The sequence below is a fragment of the Engystomops pustulosus genome, chromosome 10 (genome assembly GCF_040894005.1).
Source record: "Engystomops pustulosus chromosome 10, aEngPut4.maternal, whole genome shotgun sequence".
Classification (NCBI taxonomy): domain Eukaryota; kingdom Metazoa; phylum Chordata; class Amphibia; order Anura; family Leptodactylidae; genus Engystomops; species Engystomops pustulosus.
This window is the reverse complement of record NC_092420.1, coordinates 11,595,050-11,622,903: the sequence shown is the minus strand read 5'-3', so window position 1 is coordinate 11,622,903 and position 27,854 is coordinate 11,595,050. Positions and strand designations below refer to the sequence as shown.

The 27,854-nt window shown below is 42.8% G+C and overlaps 1 protein-coding gene across 3 annotated transcripts in view; it reads right to left on the bottom strand.

The window, feature by feature from the left end:
* Window positions 1-14,398, bottom strand: part of PRRT3 (proline rich transmembrane protein 3) — a 54,686-nt gene extending 40,288 nt beyond the window's left edge. The window contains exons 1-2 of one of the 3 annotated variants that reach the window (XM_072128748.1): window positions 11,714-11,812; window positions 3,079-3,257 (exon numbers count right to left, since the gene is read on the bottom strand). The gene's annotated coding sequence lies outside the window, so the exon portion shown is untranslated. Of the gene's footprint in view, window positions 1-3,078; window positions 3,258-11,713; window positions 11,813-14,345 lie in introns of those variants that run through there. The other 2 variants (XM_072128752.1, XM_072128750.1) reach the window with 2 other exon arrangements.
* Between the last annotated feature and the right edge of the window lie 13,456 nt (window positions 14,399-27,854).

The following is a 27,854-nucleotide window of genomic DNA, read 5'->3' as shown; positions in this document are numbered from 1 at the left end:
CATTTTTAACATTGAGTAAATATCAGACTGGATAGGGGATAAGTGTTGAGTTGGTGTAACTTCATAGGAGCTGCCTAAGGCCAGCGGCACACGTGGCGTTCGTTTTGAACCCGTTTTTGGGCCATTTTTGGGCCGTTTTTAAGCAGTCCATTAAAAAACACATCCGTTTTTTGACAGTTTTCCAATTATCCTCATTAAGATAATTGGAAAAAACTGTCAAAAACGGATGTGTTTTTTAACAGACTGCTTAAAAACAGCCCAAAAACGGGTCCAAAACGCCATGTGTGCCGCCGGCCTCAGGTCATCGTCCAAGTGCAATGGAACTTCTTCGAGGATTTAAGGGCACCTATACCCTTTTCTGTGGATTGGGGATAAGTGTCTTACACTGGACATGTATGGGAAGACTATAGAGCATATGGAGCATTTGCAGAGCCTGAGGGTCTTCTGACACCCCACACCCTCAGGTCCTGTACTCTCTGAAATATATGTGCTTCCTAGGGACGTGCGACAGGTTTATTTACCTAGAACCATCATAAAATGAAAATCTTGGTCAAAGATGAAAGTAAAAGGTTTCTGATTCCTGCAGGACTGGATATGGTGGTGTACTCTGTACTGTGCATCCGGCAATACTCCATGGTGACAGAATAAACAGCAGTCATCTGCTCCCGGAGCTCTCCAGATAAGCAGCTTTGCTTACGAGCTTTACATGTCTCAGTGACGGCGGTCAAATGGGGCGACCATCCTGGTGCCATATAGAGACAGATCAGCCGGATGCCACATTAGCAAGATACTCCCCGGCTGTACATAATATCCAGAGCGCCGGCTCTTACCTCCAGGTACCTGATCAACAGGTTTAATGACACAGACAACACATGAAAGGTCACAGCGGATGTATACACTAACAGGCTGATCCCTGGCCGCCGCTACAAGAGAGCTGCTCCGCTATGGGCATCCCGGAGCCCCTGCGTGGGGTCTCTCCAACCTTAGACTCTCATCTTTCTTGTATTCCAGGACTCAGGCTTACGATTGTACCATCCTTCTTGAATTTATGTCCATTGTGCTGTTTTTATAATGTGCCCTATTTTTGTGAGTCTTGTCTTGCTCTAGAACCTCAAGTGGTATAGAGGTGTCCTTCTAAAACCTTAAAGGGTTATTCCCATTTCAACAAATTAATGTTATTGTTTGCATGATGAAAAGTTATACAATTTTCCAATATACTTTCTGTATCAATTCCTCACAGTTTTCGGGATCTCTGCTTGCTGTTGTTCTATAGGAAGCTCCATTGTTTACATTCAGTGGATAGAAATCTGACCATGGTCACACAGGTGCACTGCTTGTTATATCACACAGGTGCACGGCTCGTTAGTATCATAGAGAGTAATCAGAGAAGTGTGATATAACAAGCCATGCACCTGTGTGACCAGGGTCTGATTTCTGTCCACTGAATGTAAACATAGAAGCTTTCTATAGAAGGACAGCAAGCAGAGATCTAGAAAATTGTGAGGAATTGATACAGAAAGTATATTGGAAAATTGTATAACTTTTCATTATTCAAACAATAACATTTATTAGCTGAAATGGGAATAACCCTTTAAGTGTCAATATAACTGATATAGAACCTCTAGAACCCCAAGCTTTAGAGTTCTGTTGTTCTACAACTCCATATAATTATCTGGAACCCCAAATGTTAGAGCACTGTTGTTCTAGAACCATAAATGCTAAATAGTGACTCATCTAGACCTTCACATGTAAGAGTACTGTTTTTACTAGAACCTTAAGCTTCTGATCTAGAACCTCGTGTATAAAAGAGCTGTTGTTCTAGAACCGCAAGTGTCAAAGTGCTGCTGCTCCACAACATTAATTGTACGGGTACCGCTGTCCTAGAAGCCCAAATTTTAATTTTAAGGATAACTTTTGTAGATACTGGTGTCTCTAGAATCATAAATAGCAATTTGTTGATCTTGTAGAATATTAAGTGTCACTATGCTGTTCAAGAACCCTAAGGCTGGTGCGTTTGAAAACGCAAACGCAGACAAAGCCTCGCCTACCGGGGCGGACCGCGGCCCGATTGCATCTGCGTTTCTATGGAAACGCCTGCGATCGGGAACAAGCCGCCGGTGTTTTGCATTAAATTAACGCAAAGCGGTGCGTGTGGCACCAGCCTAAATGTTAGCATGCCTTTGTTTCTAGTTCCACAATTGTCATTGTGTTACTTTTCTAGAGCCCCAATTCTTTACTAAAACCCAAACTTCCTTGAGTTTCTCTTCTAGAACCTCATGTTTCATTGTGCTGCTTTACCAAATCTCTAACCATTTGTCTGCTGGTTTCCTAGAACCCCGAGGATCAAAATGTATCTTTTCTGATGCCCCTCACTTTCAATAACTACATCTGTACAAGCGCCATTATTCTAGAACCCCGAGGATCAAAATGTATCTTTTCTGATGCCGCTCACTTTCAATGGCTACATCTGTACAAGCGCCATTATTCTAGAACCCCGAGGATCAAAATGTATCTTTTCTGATGCCGCTCACTTTCAATGGCTACATCTGTAGCGCCGTTATTCTAGAACCCCAATTGTCAATGCATTATCCATAGATATAACATACTACACACCCATCTGTCCTATGCTCTTACTATTCCCATAATCATGCATTGGGGGATAAAAATCCAAGTTGTCGCTGTAGGTTACATGCCACTTTTTATTCTCATAAGAACATGATGTCATCGGAATAGGAATCACATGTCACATAAACTAGAACGGTACCCATGGTCCCCAAGACCTGTATCTAGAGGCTGCTGCGGTGGAGGATCATTGGTTTCCATGCTTCCACTCAGTACAGATGAGATATGGAGAGCTGTGGGCATATACCCATCCACACAACCACCTGTATGAATGTCTTGCTTAGAGATGGCCCCTGAGATAACTAATGTCATCGGATCATTATGTATGTACAGATCTGGGTTTCTCATTTGTTAACGGACGTGAGATTTTATGCGTTATCTTATGCTTGAGAATTACGTGCCAATTTCAGCTCTGCTACATCTGCATACATTTACGTTAAGCCAGATGCGTCTTACCTTCTCCTAGACCACGGTATATCCTCCCAGCTGCTGCGGGATACATAGGAATCCTAATAATGAAAATACCAATCCCCCAAATGACAGCGGATGAATGAGGCTCAATGCTGCTGGTGTGCGCTGCTCGGATCCTGCGTCTGACTGTGTTTCTCTTCCTCCCTCCAAGTGGCTTCAATAATCTGCACAGAGCGTAATAAAGCCCAGGGTTACACCTCCAAATCTGACTGAGCCAGGAAAAAAAAAAAAACTGAGCTATAGGACGGCCTCGTTCCTGCTCAGCCACTTTTTAACCTCTGCTATTTGCATGCCAGGAGGACCAGGGAGCAAACACTCCTGGAAAGTGGCGGCGGAGCCTGGCAGCAGACATGAGACCGCCGCTGGCACTTTTTGGGGTTTGACTTTGTTATTCTATTGGGGAAAAAAAAAAAGTTTGATGAAAAATGCACCAAATCGTAGGATCAAAGGGGCACTACAACCACCACATCAATTCACATCATCTATGAAGGGTTCAGTCGCTTGTAAGGGACAGAAACTTGGAGGTAAATGGAAGGAAAGAAATGAAAGCAAGAATGTAGCGGGATTCCTGCCAGTGTTTCCCGGTCACAAGGTATAAATCTATGGAAGGAAACGCGCTGGAATAAGTACAAAGTAACAAGAACTTCTGAAACTTTCTTAAAAACTTTGGGGGCATTTATTATTGACTTTCCGCCATCTTTTATTTTGCCTTATTGCATCTGTCGCACCTTAGTTATGAAGTGTCAGCGCCACAATATTGGTGCTTTTCCGACACTTACAAATTTTTCTTTTTTTGGGGGGCTTACAATTTGGGCCCCGCTTGGGAATCCAACACTTTTCCTGTACTTCTAGTTTTCCATCATGTTTTTCGGCGCCCACGTAAACGCTGGTCTACTGAGTTATTTCACCTTAGGGTGAAGACACACATGGCGTTTTTAGGCCGTTTTTGGTCCGTTTTTAACGATCTGAAAACGCACTAACTAAAAACGGCCCAAAAAAGGCCTAAAAACGCCATGTGTGTCTTCACCCTTAGGGTGATGTCACACGTATGCGTTTTCAATTCATTTTCAATGTGTTTTCAAGCAAAACAGGCCAAAAATGGATTGAAAACGGATTGAAAACGTGTGACATCACCCTTAGGGCCGTTTTTGGCCCGTTTTCTACGCATGCATTTTTAAAAAAAAAAACACGTCCGTTTTTGACCGTTTACAGACGTTTTTTTAATTAAGATAATTGGGAAAACTAGACAAAATGGTCAAAAACTGATGCATTTTCAAAACGCACGAGTTTTTTTAACAGACTGCTTAAAAACGGGCCAAAAACGCCACGTGTGCCACCACCCTTAATGAATGGGGAGCTGGGGTGCGTCCACACGTTCAGTTTTTCAGATGCAGTTTTTGAAGCCAAAAGCAGGTATGGATGATAATGGGTAGAGACAGATAATCGAAAGGTGCTACTACTCCTCATATTTTTACTCCTCTCTTGGTTTGGGCATCAAAAATTGCATCTGAAAAACTGACCGTGTTGTCGCACCCTAAGGTTCGACCATTTTCGTTTGTGCGCCAATTCATGAAACCCCTTGCTCGACAATCTAATATCCCAGTGAAAATCATAGCACGATCCTCTACCACAATCTATATAAATGCCCCTTCTCTTCTTGCTGTCACTGTGTGGAAACCTCCTTGTTTCCCTGCAGAACCATAAGATTTGCTACAATGTATCCAGTCTGAGTGAAACAGACCTGAACTTTGTAACTGTGTATCAGCACCAAATCTCTGCTGATGTCTAAAGCTTAGAGGTGATTAGCTTCACTAGATACAATTGTAGCAAGTCAGCAGCTGTGAGATCTATAAGCATTTAAAGGTTTGCCTTAACTGATAGGAAGTGGAGAAAATATTAGATTACAATACAAAATTTTAAGAAAATCAAAATACATTATGATAAACCAGGGACATTACTCATAGATCCAGGCACCGGGACTGTGGTAATCTTCTTATATATGTTATCCATGGTCTCCTTCCTTCTAAAATCAACTTTTGAAATTATGCAAATAAGCCTGAAGGTCTCTGGGGGATGCTACCAGAGCCCCTCCATGCTATAGATGCACAGGTTGTTAGGAGTGTTGTGCAGGAGCACTTCCCTCTCCAACGCTGTGAGATGACATCAGGCAAATGGAGGGGGGGGGGGATTGCTAAGGGAGCAGGGTGATAGGAGACAGTGTAGCGGCCTGTGAATCTAAAGAACTTGGCCAAACTCAAAGTCCACTCAAAACTACCTGTGAAACTGCAGCACGGAGGGGCTCTCGTGAAACCCTCAGGAGCTCTTCTAGCTCATTAGAATAATTTTAAAAGTTTCTTTTAGATGGAAGGAAGCTATGAATAACAAATATAAGGAGTGTTCCTGGTTTATCATGATGGTTTTTTATGGTAGATTTCCTTTAAGGGGTTTCGCCACCAATAACTTGTACCCCTTACCTATAAGACCCCCTTCATTCCCTGTGGGAATGGAGCTATAGTTTGCAGGTATGACCGCCACATGTCTATGTGAGCCCCCATTTCACTGTTACAGTTGGGGATATTTCCACCAATCCGAGAAATAAGTGGGATAATAGTCTTCCAGTCTCCCAACAGTCTCTTCTTGTTTAGTGTGTATACAGAGATTTCATGACTATTATACATAATAATCCCCCCTTCAGATAAATTTGGCATAAATGTCGGCAACCGGACCCAAACATTGGGTTCGCTCATCTCTAATTGTCTTATATGATGAACAGTGTGTCAGCATCCACTGCATCATTTATAACATTTGCAATTCGAGAGAATACTTGCCATTCATCTATCACAGAGAATGCAAATCCCCTTATCCACAGTCCGACCACAAGGTTGTGTGACACGCTGGTGGCAGGGGAGGGCGACCTAGTCAGCGGCAGCTGCTACATATGTCCTGATTCATCACCCAGCAGTCATTGTGGGATTGTATAATACCTGTAATACACGGTGCATCCCCTAACACAGCACAGGGATAATACACACAGTGATGTCACAGTACAGGGATAATACACACAGTGATGTCACAGTACAGGGATAATACACACAGCGATATCACAGTACAGGGATAATACACACAGTGATGTCACAGTACAGGGATAATACACACAGTGATGTCACAGTACAGAGATAATACACACAGTGATGTCACAGTACAGGGATAATACACACAGTGATGTCACAGTACAGGGATAATACACACAGTGATGTCACAGTACAGAGATAATACACACAGTGATGTCACAGTACAGGGATAATACACAAAGTGATGTCACAGTACAGGGATAATACACACAGTGATGTCACAGTACAGGGATAATACACACAGCGATGTCACAGTACAGGGATTATACACACAGTGGTGTCGCAGTACAGGGATAATACACACAGTGATGTCACAGTACAGGGATAATACACACAGTGATGTCACAGTACAGGATAATACACACAGTGATGTCACAGTACAGACATAATACACACAGTGATGTCACAGTACAGGGATAATACACACAGTGATGTCACAATACAGGGATAATACACACAGTGATGTCACAGTACAAGGATAATACACACAGTTATGTCACAGTACAGAGATAATACAAACAGTGATGTCACAGTACAGGGATAATACACACTGTGATGTCACAGTACAGGGATAATACACACAGTGATGTCACTGTACATGGATAATACACACAGTGATGTCACTGTACATGGATAATACACACAGTGGTGTCACTGTACATGGATAATACACACAGTGATATCACAGTACAGGGGATAATACACACAGCGATGTCACAGTACAGAGATAATACACACAGTGATGTCACAGTACAGGGATAATACACAGTGATGTCGCAGTACAGGGATAATACACACAGCGATGTCACAGTACAGAGATAATACACACAGTGATGTCACAGTACAGGGATAATACACACAGTGATGTCACAGTACAGGGATAATACACACAGCGATATCACAGTACAGGGATTATACACACAGTGATGTCACAGTACAGGGATTATACACACAGTGATGTCACAGTACAGGGATAATACACACAGTGATGTCACAGTACAGGGATAATACACACAGTGATGTCACAGTACAGGGATAATACACACAGCGATGTCACAGTACAGGGATTATACACACAGTGGTGTCGCAGTACAGGGATAATACACACAGTGATGTCACGGTACAGGGATAATACACACAGTGATGTCACAGTACAGGATAATACACACAGTGATGTCACAGTACAGACATAATACACACAGTGATGTCACAGTACAGGGATAATACACACAGTGATGTCACAATACAGGGATAATACACACAGTGATGTCACAGTACAAGGATAATACACACAGTTATGTCACAGTACAGAGATAATACAAACAGTGATGTCACAGTACAGGGATAATACACACTGTGATGTCACAGTACAGGGATAATACACACAGTGATGTCACTGTACATGGATAATACACACAGTGGTGTCACTGTACATGGATAATACACACAGTGATATCACAGTACAGGGGATAATACACACAGCGATGTCACAGTACAGAGATAATACACACAGTGATGTCACAGTACAGGGATAATACACAGTGATGTCGCAGTACAGGGATAATACACACAGCGATGTCACAGTACAGAGATAATACACACAGTGATGTCACAGTACATGGATAATACACACAGTGATGTCACAGTACAGAGATAATACACACAGCGATATCACAGTACAGGGATAATACACACAGTGATGTCACAGTACAGGGATAATACACACAGTGATGTCACAGTACAGAGATAATACACACAGTGATGTCACAGTACAGGGATAATACACACAGTGATGTCACAGTACAGGGATAATACACACAGCGATATCACAGTACAGGGATTATACACACAGTGATGTCACAGTACAGGGATTATACACACAGTGATGTCACAGTACAGGGATAATACACACAGTGATGTCACAGTACAGGGATAATACACACAGTGATGTCACAGTACAGGGATAATACACACAGCGATGTCACAGTACAGGGATTATACACACAGTGGTGTCGCAGTACAGGGATAATACACACAGTGATGTCACAGTACAGGGATAATACACACAGTGATGTCACAGTACAGGATAATACACACAGTGATGTCACAGTACAGACATAATACACACAGTGATGTCACAGTACAGGGATAATACACACAGTGATGTCACAATACAGGGATAATACACACAGTGATGTCACAGTACAAGGATAATACACACAGTTATGTCACAGTACAGAGATAATACAAACAGTGATGTCACAGTACAGGGATAATACACACTGTGATGTCACAGTACAGGGATAATACACACAGTGATGTCACTGTACATGGATAATACACACAGTGATGTCACTGTACATGGATAATACACACAGTGGTGTCACTGTACATGGATAATACACACAGTGATATCACAGTACAGGGGATAATACACACAGCGATGTCACAGTACAGAGATAATACACACAGTGATGTCACAGTACAGGGATAATACACAGTGATGTCGCAGTACAGGGATAATACACACAGCGATGTCACAGTACAGAGATAATACACACAGTGATGTCACAGTACAGGGATAATACACACAGTGATGTCACAGTACAGGGATAATACACACAGCGATATCACAGTACAGGGATTATACACACAGTGATGTCACAGTACAGGGATTATACACACAGTGATGTCACAGTACAGGGATAATACACACAGTGATGTCACAGTACAGGGATAATACACACAGTGATGTCACAGTACAGGGATAATACACACAGCGATGTCACAGTACAGGGATTATACACACAGTGGTGTCGCAGTACAGGGATAATACACACAGTGATGTCACAGTACAGGGATAATACACACAGTGATGTCACAGTACAGGATAATACACACAGTGATGTCACAGTACAGACATAATACACACAGTGATGTCACAGTACAGGGATAATACACACAGTGATGTCACAATACAGGGATAATACACACAGTGATGTCACAGTACAAGGATAATACACACAGTTATGTCACAGTACAGAGATAATACAAACAGTGATGTCACAGTACAGGGATAATACACACTGTGATGTCACAGTACAGGGATAATACACACAGTGATGTCACTGTACATGGATAATACACACAGTGGTGTCACTGTACATGGATAATACACACAGTGATATCACAGTACAGGGGATAATACACACAGCGATGTCACAGTACAGAGATAATACACACAGTGATGTCACAGTACAGGGATAATACACAGTGATGTCGCAGTACAGGGATAATACACACAGCGATGTCACAGTACAGAGATAATACACACAGTGATGTCACAGTACACGATAATACACACAGTGATGTCACAGTACAGAGATAATACACACAGTGATGTCACAGTACATGGATAATACACAGTGATGTCACAGTACATGGATAATACACACAGTGATGTCACAGTACATGGATAATACACACAGTGATGTCACAGTACAGAGATAATACACACAGTGATGTCACAGTACAGGGATAATACACACAGTGGTGTCACGGTACAGAGATAATACACACAGTGATGTCACAGTACACGATAATACACACAGTGATGTCACAGTACAGAGATAATACACACAGTGATGTCACAGTACACGATAATACACACAGTGATGTCACAGTACAGAGATAATACACACAGTGATGTCACAGTACAGGGATAATACACACAGTGATGTCACAGTACAGGGATAATACACACAGTGATGTCACAGTACAGGGATAATACACACAGTGGTGTCACGGTACAGAGATAATACACACAGTGATGTCACAGTACAGGGGTAATACACACAGCGATGTCACAGTACAGAGATAATACACACAGCGATGTCACAGTACAGAGATAATACACACAGCGATGTCACAGTACAGAGATAATACACACAGCGATGTCACAGTACAGGGATATTACACACAGCGATGTCACAGTACAGGGATAATACAGACAGTGATATCACAGTACAGGGATAATACACACAGTGATGTCACAGTACAGGGATAATACACACAGTGATGTCACAGCACAGGGATAATATACACAGTGATGTCACAGTACAGGGATAATACACACAGTGATGTCACAGTACAGGGATAATACACACAGCGGTGTCACAGTACAGGGATAATACACACAGTGATGTCGCAGTACAGGGATAATACACACAGCAATGTCACAGTACAGAGATAATACACACAGTGATGTCACAGTACAGAGATAATACACAGTGATGTCACAGTACAGGGATAATACACACAGTGATGTCACAGTACAGAGATAATACACACAGTGATGTCACAGTACAGGGATAATACACACGGTGATGTCACAGTACAGGGATAATACACACAGTGATGTCACAGTACAGAGATAATACACACAGTAATGTCACAGTACAGGGATAATACACACAGCGATGTCACAGTACAGGGATAATACACACAGTGATGTCACAGTACAGGGATAATACACACAGTGATGTCACAGTACAGGAATTATACACACAGTGATGTCACAGTACAGGGATAATACACACAGTGATGTCACAGTACAGGAATTATACACACAGTGATGTCACAGTACAGGAATAATACACACAGTGATGTCACTGTACAGGGATAATACACACAGCGGTGTCACAGTACAGGGATAATACACACAGTGATGTCGCAGTACAGGGATAATACACACAGCAATGTCACAGTACAGAGATAATACACACAGTGATGTCACAGTACAGAGATAATACACAGTGATGTCACAGTACAGGGATAATACACACAGTGATGTCACAGTACAGAGATAATACACACAGTGATGTCACAGTACAGGGATAATACACACGGTGATGTCACAGTACAGGGATAATACACACAGTGGTGTCACAGTACAGAGATAATACACACAGTAATGTCACAGTACAGGGATAATACACACAGCGATGTCACAGTACAGGGATAATACACACAGTGATGTCACAGTACAGGGATAATACACACAGTGATGTCACAGTACAGGAATTATACACACAGTGATGTCACAGTACAGGGATAATACACACAGTGATGTCACAGTACAGGAATTATACACACAGTGATGTCACAGTACAGGAATTATACACACAGTGATGTCACAGTACAGGGATAATACACACAGTGATGTCACAGTACAGGAATTATACACACAGTGATGTCACAGTACAGGAATTATACACACAGTGATGTCACAGTACAGGAATTATACACACAGTGATGTCACAGTACAGGAATAATACACATGATTTCCAAATGCGTCATGGTCTCCATTTGTGAATGGAATAGCACATTAAATGTCAGACATGATGTGATGTGACTTGGAAAATGAATGTTTTTCACATACATGTTATATAGGGAACCTTGTAATATGTCAGCCTATTGTTATCCCTCACCTGTATAGTTCCCTCCTCTGTCATCCGGTAGCAGTGTCCCCTAAGTGACGGTTTTTTACCTCACTGCTGGTATTCAAAACGGCCTCAGCAACTGTGACCAATCAGCATCCATCTCTCAGCGCGCTGCACACAACTTTAAAATGGAGTCTGACTGGTTGCTATGGCACCAGCTTCACTGCAGAGGGTTTTTGGGCACAAAATCAGAATATATACTGTATAATACTGATGTCCATGGCCTCGGCCTCATATATATCTCATATGTATATCTAAATTATGTGTCAATAGCATAAAAAACTAACTAACTAGATTGCAAATGGGACTGATTTACAAAAAAATTGCTTCAAAATGGCCGACACATTTGGGTTGGAACACGGTGGGGGGTAGAGGGGCAATTACAAATGTTTTGCCATTTGATCCTAATCACCCAACTTTCTCAGATTTCTGATTTCCCTGCTTTGCAGATCCAGGCAGATCTTTTAGTCCCCTCAGACATTTTAGTGGCGGCCATTTTGTTTGTCACCCAACTTTATAGATATGACTACAAGAGTTTATCTTATGGTGATTGTTTTCCTCTTATGTTTATAGGAACACAATGGTGGGGGGTTATATACCCCACGGCCCGGGGGCATGTATAGGATGACCCCCTCCACATAATGAAACCACTTTTCTGGTATTTTGTTCTTATCTTAGTGAATGACCCTCTTTAATAAATTGTTCCATTGTATGCCGAGCGCTGGAATTTCAAGTATCACAAAATCCTATGGATTGTCGGAGAAGATGAGTGAGTGCACGCTGCGGCCTGTATCAGTGGGCACAGCTGCAAGAGCCATCGCCTCTGACACAGCGTTACTCACTGGTTTGGTGCGGTGGTAATAGCAGCCATTGTACCATTACTCATAGAAGGGACAGAGAAGAAATTACTGACAATTGTTGAGTCCACTTTAAGACACATTCCCCTTTGTGTAGTGTGACTATATATGGCACAGATCAGTGCTACATGTGCAACACCCCTGCCAACGTATAGGCAAGGAAATAGTTGTGGATAAGGCCCTCTACCTGTCAGGATCCATAAAGTGGGGCTCAATTACTAAGGGTCTGTCGGATGCACTTTCGTCGGATTTCCTGATGATTTTGCCGCACGCGATCGGATTTTGGCCGGCTTTCACACGACAGAAATCGGGGGACGTGGCCGCCGGACAACCCGACGGATTCAGAAAAATTTAAAAAACGCTTTGTGTCCCAAGATCAAGCACTCACATGCACCGGGAAGAAGAAGGTGAACTCCGGCGGACCTCGGGGCAGCAGCGACACCTGCAGGAACTCGGGCGCACGACCTTAGTGATTCCCGGCAGACCCTAATTCCTTTTTTGCTCATTAATGTGCACCCTAGACAGATATCACCAGGGGCTGAATACTTATCACCTGGGGGGATTTCAGTTTTTCCTGTTTAATAAATTAGCAAAAATATCTACATTTTTGTTTTTTTTCTATCAAGACGAGTGCAGAGTGCACATGAATGAGCAAAAAAAAAAAATAACTTTTTCGATCTTACCAATTGGCTGCAAAGAATCAAAGAGTGAAAAATGTAAAGGGGTCTGAATACTTTCCGTACCCTCCGTAGAAGCTGCTCTTTGGCATGAAGGAATGAGCTGCAATACCAAGCACCACCACTATATAATGTACATCACTGTCCTTATGAGCAGTGGAGAGACCGCAGTGCTCATCTGATAATCCAAAAAATGTCATAATCTGTCATTAATTAGGTTCCCCCCCCCAGCTCCAGACTGTTATATAAAATATACGTTTCTCTTGTCAATCGTTTGTGATCCTGATAAAGTCCTCATTGATATGACAATGTCTAACATCCTGTGTATAAAGACACACCCCACTAATAAAGAGGATGCCCAGTTGTCAATTTATTGATACATTTCCAAGAGAAATAACAGAGGTACATCTTAATGTTACAGGGAATATAATTATGAACCTGTCCGGAGAGGTGACAGGGCCACAATATATTATATTCTTCAGGATACCTGAAATAACATGAACTAAAACTAGATTTGGCGAGCTCTGTGTAGCGCTGCGTAATCTGTAGGTGCTCTATAAAATAAAGAATTACAGGCGGTCCCCTACTTAAGAACACTCGACTTACATACGACCCCTAGTTACAAACGGACCACTGGATATTGGTAATTTATTGTACTTTAGTCCTAGGCTACAATAAACAGCTGTAACAGTTATCACAGGTGTCTGTAATGAAGATTTATTGTTATCCTGATTCTTATGACAACCCAACATTTTTAAAATCCAATTGTCACAGAGACCAAAAAAAGTTGTGGATGGGATTACAATGATAAAATATACATTTCCGACTTACATACAAATTCAACTTAAGAACAAACCTACAGACCCTATCTTGTATGTAACCCGGGGACTGCCTGTATTATTAATAAAGAATTAGTACGTCTCACTCTCACGGCTGAGAGTTTGTTACAATGTATCCTGTCTAGATAATCCTTTAGGAGCTAATTGACCTGGAGACTATACCACTTCCTGTACTGATACATTGTAGCAAACAGTGTAGTTAATTCATGTCAATAGATTTATAGTAGGTAAAATCCATCTCTCTTACCTCTAGCCATGCTAGTTTTCCATCAGATGTCCTGGATCTCCTCTGGATGATGTCCCTGGAAGCTGGCGCAGAGCTGTGTCATGAGTTGTGGTTTGCTGCCTGTAGGATAATGAGACATCTAATTGAATGAAGTCAGGCTCCGGCAATAGTGCGGCCCCTCCATGCAGGGATTATCCGGGGGCCACGTGGGATGCATCCTGACAGACCTAAACACTTAGGGTTCATCCGTGACCAGTCCAGGAATAACCGCGGAGCCCAGATCTCCGGCTGTGGCCTCAGGACAGGGGTTTCGCCATGTTTACACATGTGTTTCCAGTTATATAGTTAACGGTTGAGGAAAAATTTGGAATTTTATCCTATTTTTTCCATATCATATATTATTAGGCCATTTTATTCATGGAGCAAGATGAACCGGTGGAGGAGAACATCAATCATCGCTTAGAATCCATTTAATGTTTTTTTTATGTACAATGTTAACTTTTTTAGATGATATCCCTCAGCATAAAAAAATAAAAAATAAATAATAATAATAATAATACAGAATACTAAAAATGTTCATATAGGAAACAATTGGTCATCTGTATCAGATTGGCACATGTTCAATACATCAGAGCCAGAAACAACATAGGGGCTCATTTACCAAGGGCTCCGTGGCCGCACTTTCCTCGGGTTTCCCGACTTTTTCCATTTTGCGCCAAATTCCGCTGGGATTTTGGCGCATGCGCCGGATTTCGCGCAACAGAAATCGGGGGGCTTGGCCGTCGGAAAACCCGACGGATTCAGATAAACCTCGGGAATTTAAAAAACGAATTGTGTCGCAAAATCACTCACTCACATGCACCAGAAATAGGCTGGTGAACTCCGGCGGACCTCGGCGCAGCAGCGACACCTGGTGGACATCGGGCGCACTACCTTAGTGAATTGCCGGAAGACCCGAATCCGCAGAATGCGCCGCTGGATCGCGACAGGACCAGGTAAGTAAATCTGCCCCACAGAGTGGAAAGGACAGCTCCACCTCTGAATAGTGGCTGCACTGGGGTACTGCAGCTAAACTGCCATTGACCTGAGTAGGAGAGCACTGGCACCTCTCCATTATATTACATGTAGAATGGGGAGACTTCCTGGGGTACTAGGCTCCTCATTTACATATGATATACACTTATGGAAAACCTGTCACCAAATATTCACTCACTAAACTACTAACCCCACTCAAATGTCTTTTATAGAATTCCATCTTTTGTGTCATTTCTTATCTGTTCACCTATAAATTATCTCCTTCAAAGGCAAAATGAGCAGAAAAGAGTCATATTTTGCCTGAGATGAGGCTGCAGATGAAGAGTCACTTCAGACACCTCTATCTTCAGTTCTATAGCACCTAGAAACATGATGCTGGTGTCATATTAAAGATACAAATCTATTTTTGTGATTCTGAGTTACATAACTGAAGATACAGGTCTTTAACTGTCTCTAACTCTAGTTTCCCGGTGCTGTATGAAAGATGTGATAGTTATCTTACATTATGTTTCTATAGTTTGAGCTGCTATAGAACTGAAGATAGGGGCATCTGAAGTGACTGCCCCCTGCAATATCTAAACTTGACTCATCTTAGGCAAAATATGACTCTTCATTTCTCATTTGCATATGACTTCGGATGAGATTTAGCATAAAAGAGTAAATTTTTAGAAGTATCATTTCATACCCTGCCTAATGAGGGTGGGAATTTAATGGGATAAGCTCTGGTGATCAGTTCCATTTAAGTGCCGTAATAGCGAGTCCCCGTAGAAGAGAGCACCTGGACATCCCCTTTAAGGAGCCATTTTGCCATTATTCATTATCTCATTTTTTTATCCTGAAAGTTTAGTGATAACCTATATGGTGACCATCATTGCTCCCCTGCAATTGGGCCTATCCCAAACAAAATACTTGTGCAATGAAACATTGAAAGAGCCCCCTCCCCAGTCTTCTGCCCTATTAGTTGTCATCCCGCATCTTACCACAGATAACATCTTTACCTATTTGACGGAACGGGATGACTCCGTTGTTTATGGATTGTTTTGGAAATTTCACTCCTTCCCCTATCCCATATCCTATATCAAAAGTGCTTCAGATCCTCTCCACACAATCCATGTTCCACCATGTCCCCTGCACGGAGCGGGTCGTGTAATCTGTATCACAATCTGAAGAGGGAACCACTTCATGTAAATCGCCCTCATTATCTCTTCCGTAAAACAAGATGGAAGCTTCACCCTCTGCTCATTTACCTCCATTATATTATTACTCAGCTCATAAGATTTCATAGTTGCACATTTATGTGATTTCCATCTACAGGCGGTCCCCTACTTAAGGACACCCAACTTACAGATGACCCCTAGTTACAGACAGACCCCTCTGCCCACTGTGACCTCTGGTGACCTCTCTGGATGTTACTATAGTCCCAGGCTGCAGTGATCAGCTGTAAGGTGTCTGTAATGAAGCTTTATTGATCATCCTTGGTCCCATTACAGCAAAAAATTTTAAAACTCCAATCGTCACTAGGGCAAAAAAAAATATTTTGTCTGGATCTACAATTATAAAATATACAGTTTCGACTTACATACAAATTCAACTTAAGAACAAACCTATGGACCCTATCTTGTATGTAACCCGGGGACTGCCTGTACTCTTCTACCTGGGTCCAAGAATCCTCCTGTGGATGAGGGAAAGAACTTGGGGGTTTTCGGATACTTTTCGGAGTGGGTGTGATTGTACTTGGGCCCAGGAACCTTCAGGGAACCTTAAAGTGTCTCTTTCCCATATGAATAGACCAGTGTTATAAATATTACATTAAAGTTGGGGGTTTTGTTGTATATCACCAACTTTTTGATATACAACATATTACAAAATTTCTAGACCTGAATACTGTCCTGATTGCAAACATTAATGTTTTAGGGTAAAAAAGGTGCTGCCACGGAGTGACCCTATAACCCCCCTCGGCTGGTTACTATGGACATTGGCTCCTCTATGGACAAACACTTGAAATTTATAGCAGCTCCTGCGCCTACAGATATTTAGAAACCCAGCAACCTGCGGGAACTATGCCGTGTCGAAGAGGTGTAAGAGGAAGGACTAAAGAGTCAATGTACATGAGAGTTATAACTCGGCTGATATGACATCACATGAGCACTGGAGGTCAAACTTAGAGAATAACACGCAATTTCCTAAAAGTCACTGGGGCTCATTTACTAAGGGTCCGAATCGTGCACTTTCAAGGGGTTTCCCGAATATTTCCAATTTGCAGCGAATTGCCCCGGGATTTTGGGGCACGCAGATTGTGGCGCATCGGCGACGGCATTCACGCGACAGAAATGGGGGGCATGGCCTCCGGGAAACCCGACGGATTCGGAAAAACTGCGGAATTTAAAAAAGAATTTGTGAAGCAAGATCACGCACTTACATGCAGCGGGAAGAAGAAGGTGAACTCCGGCAGACCTCGGCACAGCAGCGACACCTGCTGGATATCGTGTGCACGACCTTAGTGAATCGCGGCAGAACCCGAATCAGTGTCGGACAACGCGACGCGGGATCGCGACTGGTCCGGATAAGTAAATGTGCCCCATTGTCTTTGTGTTGTCCTAACATGAGTAAATAGCAGTATTTTATTAAATAAATTGCAGATATTCTAAAGCACAGAATTCATCACCTTCGCCATTGCCTGGGAAATGTAAATATAGGAAATATAAAGATAAATAAAACATCACCTGGTCGTGAAAGGGTTAAGCCACTCTCGCTTTAATCTCGCTATACAATCAGATGGCAGATAAAAGGAATTATAGGCCTTGTTAACTCTTTGTTTTCTTGAAGGGACCTCAAAGTCGGACAGAAAATGAAGACGCGCAGTTCGCAATCGTCCGCCCACTCGCAGCGAGGAGCCGCCAGCAGGGAAAACGCGAGAGAGTCATCGGGGCCGGGAGGAATTGTCTATGTGTAATTTACTGTACGTCTGGGTTTATAGTTTTATCTGATGCTGGTCCGGAAAGTGAAAGAATTGTGTGGGATAATTGTTCTTCCAGTTATCTGTCACGACTACGGAATACAAAACAACACAAAAGAAAACAGAGAGCAAAATAGCAATAAAAAAGCTTAAAGGGACCCTCCACCCGGAAAACTAAATTAGACTGTACATTAGGCATAGGAAAATTTGTGTTTGTTGGTTTATTCACCTTCCCCATTGGGTCTCTCCAAACATACATTTTTCAGGAAAGACACACCCCCTGCGCTGGCCTCACCTAGAACAATGGAGGGGGCGTGGCTGTGACTTACAGGAGATGGATTAGGCAAGAACACTGGTCGCTGGGTTCGATGATTAGTCATGGCTTATGTTTAATCAAATTCTGTTTTCTGAGTAGAGAACCACCATAATGGAAATCCACCATAATAATAATAATAATAATAATAATAATAATAATAATAATAATAATTCCTTTATTTATATAGCGCACACAGATTACGCAGCGCTGCACAGAGCTTGTCACATCAGTCCCTGTCCCCAATGGGGCTCACAATCTAATCAACCTACCAGTATGTTTTTGGAGTGTGGGAGGAAACCGGAGGACCCAGAGGAAACCCATGTAAACACGGAGAGAACATACAAACTCTTTGCAGATGTTGACCTGGATGGGACTTGTACCCAGGTTCCCTGCACTGCAAGGCTGTAATGCTAACCACTAAGCTACCGTGCCATCAAAATCCATCATGTTCCCCAAGAGCACTTAGGCCCCATGCACACAACTGTAAAGGAGCTGGGGATACGACTGCCACAATTTGTGGGAGTTTCATGGCCCTTATTCAGGTCTATGGCACCCTGTGAATGTCACTGCACCGTTCTCAGCTTTCCATGGATTAGTGTAGGATGAGGAGCGCTTCACTCCTCCTGGCTGTGTACTCGCCTGTGTTAAATGTTACTCATTGTGCTCGTTTGTGTCTTCCCCCTGCTCCCTCAGCACTTCCCCTTCCCTCTGCCTGATGTAATCTCACACAGTGGGATTGTGTTGATTCTCCAGCACAGTGTAACAGCCTGTGAAGCTACACCATGGAGGGGCTCTATTAACACGCCTGGGCTCTTCAGGCTCATTGGAATAATTTTAAAAGTTGATTTTAGAAGGAAGGAGACCTTCCGTGGTGCCTGGTTGATCAGGATGGAATTTTGATGGTAGTGACAAACCCACATTAGATAAGATCACACAGGTAGAAGTTCTGCTAGGACGGTCCCTGTATGACAGCATGCTGCGGTAGATGCGCTGGCGTCACCCAGAGCAGGTGATCGGAGCAGGTGCTGGACGTGACGTTAGCTGTTATCATATCCTTTTACTGCAAACATGAGGCAGCTGCCATGAAAAAAGCAAAGCCCCGAGGTTTACCTACAGCTCCGCATCTGCGGGATTACTACAAAAGGCTCATAATCTGACAAGAGCTTGTGGAAACTCCCAGCATCCCCTGACAGGTTGTGGCTGAGATTTGCTGAAATCCCATTTACTGTAACAGTACGAGACATTGTATGGCAGACAATCTATCTGGGGATATGTGTAATCCCACCTTGGTGTTAGTAGCAGCAGGACTGTTATATATGGATTTATATTCCAGAATTGTAACTTCTTTGAGTTCACTGAAAGCATGTCATCACACTGCTGTGCTCTGTGTTCTCTGCAGACATTGCTAAGAACTGTCCTCGGAAAGATGTGTACTCATATCTTTGTGTTAGTAGCAGCAGGACTGTTATATATGGATTTATATTCCAGAATTAAAACTTGTTCACGTTCACTGGAAGCATGTCATCACATTTACTTACCCGGTCCATTCGCGTTCCAGCGGTAGCTTCTCCGACGAGCGTTCGGGTCTTCCGGCGATTCATGAAGGTCCTGCGCCCGATGTCCACCAAGTGTCGCTGCTGCGCCGAAGTCCGCTGAGGTGCGCCGGAGTTCATCATCTTCATCATGGTGCATGTGTGCATGCGCCGATGCGCCACAAACCGATTGGGTGCGCCAAAATCCCGGGGCAATTCAGGGGAAATCGGCGCAAATCGGAAATATTTGGGTAACACGTTGGGAAAACACGAATCGGGCCCTTAGTAAATGACCCCCACTGTGTTCTCTCTGCAGAGAGTGTTAGGTATTGTCCCAGGAGAGATGTGTAATCAGACCTTTGTTTGTGTTGTGTAGTAGCAACAGGACTGTGATCAGTGTCGGACTGGCCCACCAGAGCATCGGAGAATCTTCCCGTTGGGCCCCAGGTTCTAACACTTTATAATGGGCCCCAAATATCTTCATTTAGATGTGAATGGAATAATCACTGGATATTATGATCTATTTTATATAGGACTGTTCCGATATGATAGATTATTACATCATTTTAATGATACATCTTACATGATATGATTTTTTTATGGTATTTTATGGCTGAAGGGTGGGCCCTCAGGATCACCATCTCTGGTAGGCCCAACACATGCCGGTCCGACACTGACTGTGATATATATATATATATTTATATTCCAGGATTATAGCTAGGCTTGATGCACTGGGGATGTGTCCTCACCCTGCTGTACCCTGTTCTCAATGCAATTAACTATCCTGCAACCCCTCCCCTTTGACTTAGAACTGTTACAAATTTGCATGATTGGCGCGTGCAGGGTGCGCCAGATTATTGATGACCATGCGCTAGTATTCAATAATTTGTTGCACCCTGCACATTAGTGACTGCACATAGGACAGAATTTGGGCCACTATGTGGGGACCTGCCTCCAGTGTACTTGGTGAAACTACAAAACTTGCAGGTTCCCTTTAAAAGTCTTGGTAAATTAAATTTTTCTTCTTCAGTCAGGTTTGAGGGTCCTCCTGGAGAACATCTCAGATTTCCCACAGCTCGGCCGCACAGAACCTGATCGCCCCCACCGCACATTTTACCCATTACTTTGGAAGCTGTGGAATTTGGTCAAAGGAAATGGTCTGATTTCCTACCCCACCCAAAAAACGGTGATCGTCTTGTGTATATTTATCTACACGTCCACCTCTTCCTCCTTCTGCTCCTTGAGCAATCTATTATCTGAGCTCTGAATGAGGGTCTGCCGCCTTTGCTCTGCGGGGGGCTTCCTACTATTCTATCTGATGTGATAGAGACCCCCAAACTACTCCCCAATACAAATTCCTGATCCTGATCCAGACCCTCTTTATAAAGACAGACTCCAGGTTACACCCCCTTAATAATTATGCACCCAAGAACAGACCACCTACATGAATAAATACCCGAGATTAGAACTTCTCCGATACAGGCAAATCATAGACCACCCAAAAACACATGGACCAATACCAAACCCCCTAAATAAGTACACAACAGATATAGACCCCATTCCAGACCACCATAGTAATACAAAACTGTGATTAGATTGTTGCCAAATTACATACAATCAGACCCATTAACTCCTTAGGGACGTGGTCTGAAAAGGCTCTAGTGACCGGGCATTTTTTTCGTTGCGCCGGTTTAAGGGCCATAAGTTTTTTTTTTCTTCGCATGCTACCTAAAAAATTTTTGCCGGGTTTTTTTTTCGGGACACAGAGCTAGTTAAAAAGGTAATATAAGTTTGAACATTTTTTTTTTCATTTTTATATTGGCTTAAAAGGGGAAAAAAGGGGCTGAAGTCCGCTGGAGTTCACCTGCTTCGTTCCGGTGTATGTGAGTGCTATTTTTGCGACACAAATGTTTTTTTAAATTCCGTGGTTTTTCTGAATCCGTCGGGTTTTCCGACGACCATGCCCCGCCTGAAAGCCGATCGTGTGTGCCAAAATCCCGGGGCAATTGAGCGCAAATCAGAAAAATTCGGGAAATCCGATGGAAAATCATTGTGCGCCCAATATCCTGCGTGTATTGCTTCCCCACTCAGGTCCACCAGGTCCTGCTCCCGCGGCTAGCACAGGACCAGCAGAAAACGTCTCGCTGCAGACTCCGGACCTGTGCCTGCTGACGTCTAAAGTCGGGTTAAAAGTGGTGTGGAATGGGGTGACTTACTGGCTTGAAGCTCCCTATTATACATGTAATAGGGAGCTGTTCAGGAGCCAAAAGAGCCGGCTCTTCTTAGTGAGCGGAGCCTAATGATCCAGCTCACTAAGAAGAGCCTTCATTAACATCACTATCTCTCACTGCTGTAGGTCGTCCTTATGGCATCACTGACAGACAGGAGGAGGAATGTGGGAGGGAGCAGGATGAGTCATAACTCTCCTGCTGCAGCTCCTCCTATACATTTGTGGCGTGGACAATTCTTAAATAACTGTACAAGCAGTTTGCACATAAAAGAACGTACAAAGGCCTTTAGTAAATGTGCCCCTGTATGTTGCGTTGAGGAGGTTAATTGGAGATTTTCCAATATTATTCAAGATTATTACATTCCTCTACATTGTCACAGGTAGAACAAAAAATAGAAAAAAAAATCCCCTTTTTATTGGTAGAGGAATTCCATGGCGGCCGCCTGCGGACGCTTTGTTCCTAAATCTCTTCTGCTCTTAGATGATTTACATTCGATGAGGATTTACATTTTAATCTGGTTTTTGAGTATTTTTCATTCAGCGTCTGCAGCGGATCGGCTCAGGATTGTTCTGAGGTCAGGATGGAAGCCGCACCTCGTATTATGTAATTGCATTATCAGCAATTCTCCATAATTTGACTCAACCACTTCCACTATGTGAGGTACTGGCCCAGGTCCAAGATGACAGGGACGTCTGAAGATATGCTTTATACTTACAGCCATAACCTACATGAAGGCGGGTGAATGTGGTTCAGCCGTAGATACATAGATGATAGTTATATGATCGATAGATAGATAGATAGATAGATAGATAGATATGAGATAGATACATAGATAGATAGGAGATAGATAGATAGATAGATAGATAGATAGATAGATAGATATGAGATAGATAGGAGATATATAGGAGATAGATAGATGGACAGATAGATAGATAGAGAGATACGGAATGAAAGTCCAGGCAGCACGCTGACGAGGCAATGGGTGCAAGCTAGTCCGGATTGGACAAAATATCCTCCATAAATAGAAAAAGAAAAAAAAAAAAAAGAAAAAAAAGCAGCACTCCACGTAGTATTTCAAAAGATGTGGTCTTTTATTCCATGTGCAAAAGCTTTTGCACATGGAATAAAAGACCACATCTTTTGAAATACTACGTGGAGTGCTGCTTTTTTTTCTTTTTCTAGATAGATAGATAGATAGATAGATAGATATGAGATAGATAGATATGAGATAGATAGGAGATAGATAGATAAGAGATAGATAGATATGAGATAGATAGATAGATAGATAGATAGATATGAGATAGATAGATAAGAGATTAAGAGATAGATAGATATGAGATAGATAGATAGATAGATAGATATGAGATAGATAGATAGATAGATAGATATGAGATAGATAGATAGATAGATAGATAGATAGATAGATATGAGATAGATAGATAGATAGATAGATATTAGATAGATAGATTGATATGAGATAGATAGATAGATAGATATGAGATAGATAGATAGATAGATAGATAGATAGATATGAGATAGATAGATAGATAGATAGATAGATAGGAGAGAGATAGATAGATAGATAGATAGATATAGATAGATAGATAGATATGAGATAGATAGATATGAGATAGATAGATATGAGATAGATAGATAGATAGATATGAGATAGATAGATAGATGATCGATAGATAGATAGATAGATAGATAGATATTAGATAGATAGATAGATAGATAGATAGGAGATAGATAGGAGATAGATAGATAGATAGATAGATAGATATGAAATAGAGACATACATATAAATAGATATGAGAGAGCTATAGGCAGTAGTTGCCACGCTGTGTCATAGTGGGTGCATGTGGGCACAGAGCATAGACGTTCCTCTGCCCGCACTGCCAGGGAGCCAGAAAATGGGGGGAGAACAGGACACCAGCAGTAAGAATTATGTTTGTTATTTTATCATTAAGGTGGGCTCTGCAAGACATTTTATTGATGAAGGGGTGCTGCTGGACATTTTATTGATGAAGGGGTGCTGCTGGACATTTTATTATTAAACAGTAGTTGCTGCATTTCCCACCCTAGGCTTATAATCAAGTCAATAAGTTTTCCTAGTTTTTGTGGCAAGATTAGGTGCCTCACCTTATACTCGTATATATATATATATATATATATATATATATATATATACGGTAGCCGTATAGACAGAGGGAGATTTGAGATATATATTAGATAGATCGATATGATATAGATTGCTGAATATCCCAGTATTTATCCCTGGTATTGTTTCATATGTCATACATATAGAGATGTTACAGGAAAGATGTTTAGTACCACAAGTCTCTGTCTGGGACCTGGGGGTTGTGTCAGCACAATCATCTGTGATGTGACCACCCAGAGGCTGCGGATGACCTACATCTCCTCTGCTGCTCCACTGGAAATTATCACCGAGCTGCTGCCTGCAATGGGAATCATCCAGAGTGACCTATAAGGACCTGCTGACTAGTGACTGAGGTCCCCGGTCTCTCTGCTGGGGACACTGAATCACAATTCCACCAGAAGTTAAGATATTGGTGAATATCCGGCCGGTCGCCACAAGGCTGATGTAGATCCGAGACAATGGTCACCCATGCATTAACTCAATGGGGCGCATTTACTTGTTGCGATCCCCGATCCGGACAGTCCGACGAAGATGAAGTCCTGCGCGATTCACATAGCTCGTGCGCCCGAGTTCCTGCATCCGTCGCTTCCCGCTGAGGTCCGCTGGAGTTCACCTTCTTCTACCCGGTGCGTGTCTTGTGACACAATTTGAAATGTTAAATCCCGCGCGTAGTCTGAATCCGTTGGACAATCCACCCGATTTGTGTCATGGCAAGCTGGCGCCGATGCGCCAAAATCCCCGGCGCGATGCAGTGCGGATCGGAAATCGCCGGAATATCCGACCAAAGTGTGCCTGCAGGACCCTTAGTAAATGAGCCCCAATGAGTGTTAATTCCTCCTTTACCATATTCACCTAATTTGAGGGTTTTATAGCCCCACCCTGGTCTTCGCCTAAAAATCATCAAGCCCCTCCCCCTGCCCTGCCTCCAATCTGAGAGGGATCACCAATTTCCATTGGGGCTTTTTAAGCCTGACCCCATTTTGGTCAAGGACTTATCTGAATTTTCCATGACTGTCTCTGAAAATTAGGGTAGCAAATTTGTAACAGATGGTAAGTATAACTATAGTGTTCAAATACGCTCTTAAAGGACATGTTCAAAAATGTGTGTAAGAGGAAGAGCTTTCTTTGATACAATAACTCATTGGTGCACCAATCCATGATATAAAGCCATGGGAACCATGAGTGCAGTACTATAGACAGCCACCCCACCCTAACCTACCTACCTAGGATTAGATGAAGATGGGAAGTCCACCATTCCTGTAAGGCTACATTCACACTACAGTATGGGGGACGTATATATGATCGATACACATCCCCCGAAGACGGCAATGGGCGCACGGCGCCCAACAGGAGCGGTACGGTGCCACACACGTGCGGCACCGTACCGCTCCGTACCCCGGAAAAAGATAGGACATGTCCTATCTTTACCCGTAATACGGCGCCGTGCGCCATGTATCCCTATGGAGAGGGGCGGGGGTGAGCTGCCCTCCTCTCCCCGTGCACTGCCGTTGCCCTCTACGGTACGGTACGGGCCGTCAACGGCAGTGTGAATGTTGCCTAACTCTGTTATAATCAAAATCTACATGTGTACATTCATATAAGAGAAAGTAGAGGAGGATCCTGTTCATACAGACCACAAAGATCAACCCAGCTCCCATCAATGTCCATAGCCTGATAAAGTATGTGTAGGCCCAGGAGAGGCTGCAGGCTGTCCTTGTCCAGCAGCATGAATGTCACAGGCGAAAGGTCCAAAATTATTACAGACAATGGATAAATGGAAAGATAAAAAAGATAAATGATAGATGAAAGTAGATTCATAGAGGGATTTGGAAAATAGAGACGATGAGATGAATGAATGGTAAAGACAGAAAATGATAGGAAAAAGAAAGAGGAACTTGGACATAGAAAAGAGAGGTAGGGGATGAAAAAGGAAGGAGGAAGATAAGGAGCAAGGAAAAGGATGAAGAAAAAAAGAGAGAAACGAGTTCGGCAATCACTACACACTCCGGGATATGTTCTAGTTTGATGCTTTATTCAAGTATAAAACACATGCAAGCAACACAATTTAAGAATAATCAATGTGTTTTGACACTCAGCCTCAGTCATGAAAGAATGAGGTAAGAGAAAGGAAGAGCTTGGTCTTAGAAGAGTGTAAGGGAGGAAAGGTGGGGGGAGAAGAAAAAAGGGGGAAGAAAAGATATATGAAGGACAAGGATGAGGAAAGGAGAAAGGTAGGGCTAGAAGAGAGGTAATCGAAAATAGGAGGGATGGAGAAGCAAAAAAGGGACATAGAGAGGAGGAGAAAATGTGAGAATCAAAAGGCAGGGCAGAAGATAAGGCTGGAAAAGAGGGATATAAAGAAGGAGGAGCAAGAAGAAGTGAGGACCTGGGAGAACAGTGAAAAGCAAGATAGAGAAAAGCTGGAGAAGAAAGAAAGAAGAGGAGAGAACAAGAGTGAGGAGTAGGAAAATCTATGAGACAATGAGAGGCAGTTCCCGGTCAGGTCTGTTTTTCCGCTTTCTCTCTATATAGACCTCAGTATATCCACTCTATGCTATGTTTACAATCCGTCGCCTTCCGAACTATGCAGCACGGTCTCCCTGCGGAGTAACAAGAGTCTTTCCAATTGGTCCAGATTCCAGGACACTTTGTTCCCATTGACAGCAGGAGCTCGGGCCAAACCAACAACTTCTGGCAATTATGTGTATGGGCGTGTGTGTGTTTATTGTTATTCCAGAATAACCCACTGCAGGCCCCATAACACATCAATGCAAACCTTCTGCTGCCAATATCAATAAGGATTCCTCTTCCCACGGCCCCCGGCATCTCTCCAGAGCATCAAGGAGTCTGAGGTGTGTAGTAATGTGATGTCACCCTCAAACTTTCTACTATCATCTATCTACTGGATAGTATCTATATATATATCTACTCCAAAGTTCTATATATATTTTATATATCACAACTGATCTGCAAAGAAGGATCACATAATCTTTCCCTGGGGGTATTCAGGTGGTGCAGCGTCTCCCCCTAGTGGTGTCTTATTCATTTCCTAATTCATAGAGATCCAGTGACACATTTTCCATCATTCCGCATTGCTCTACATCTGGCATCTTGTGGTCCTCCCTTCCAGGGCCGGATTAAGGGTGGTGGGGGCCCCTGGGTGCAAACTGATGGGGGCCCTTCCAACAATGTTTTGTAGTATACAGCCACCAGCCCCTTGTAGTATACAGCCACCAGCCCCCTGTAGTATACAGCCACCAGCCCTTTGTAGTATACAGCCACCAGCCCCCTGTAGTATA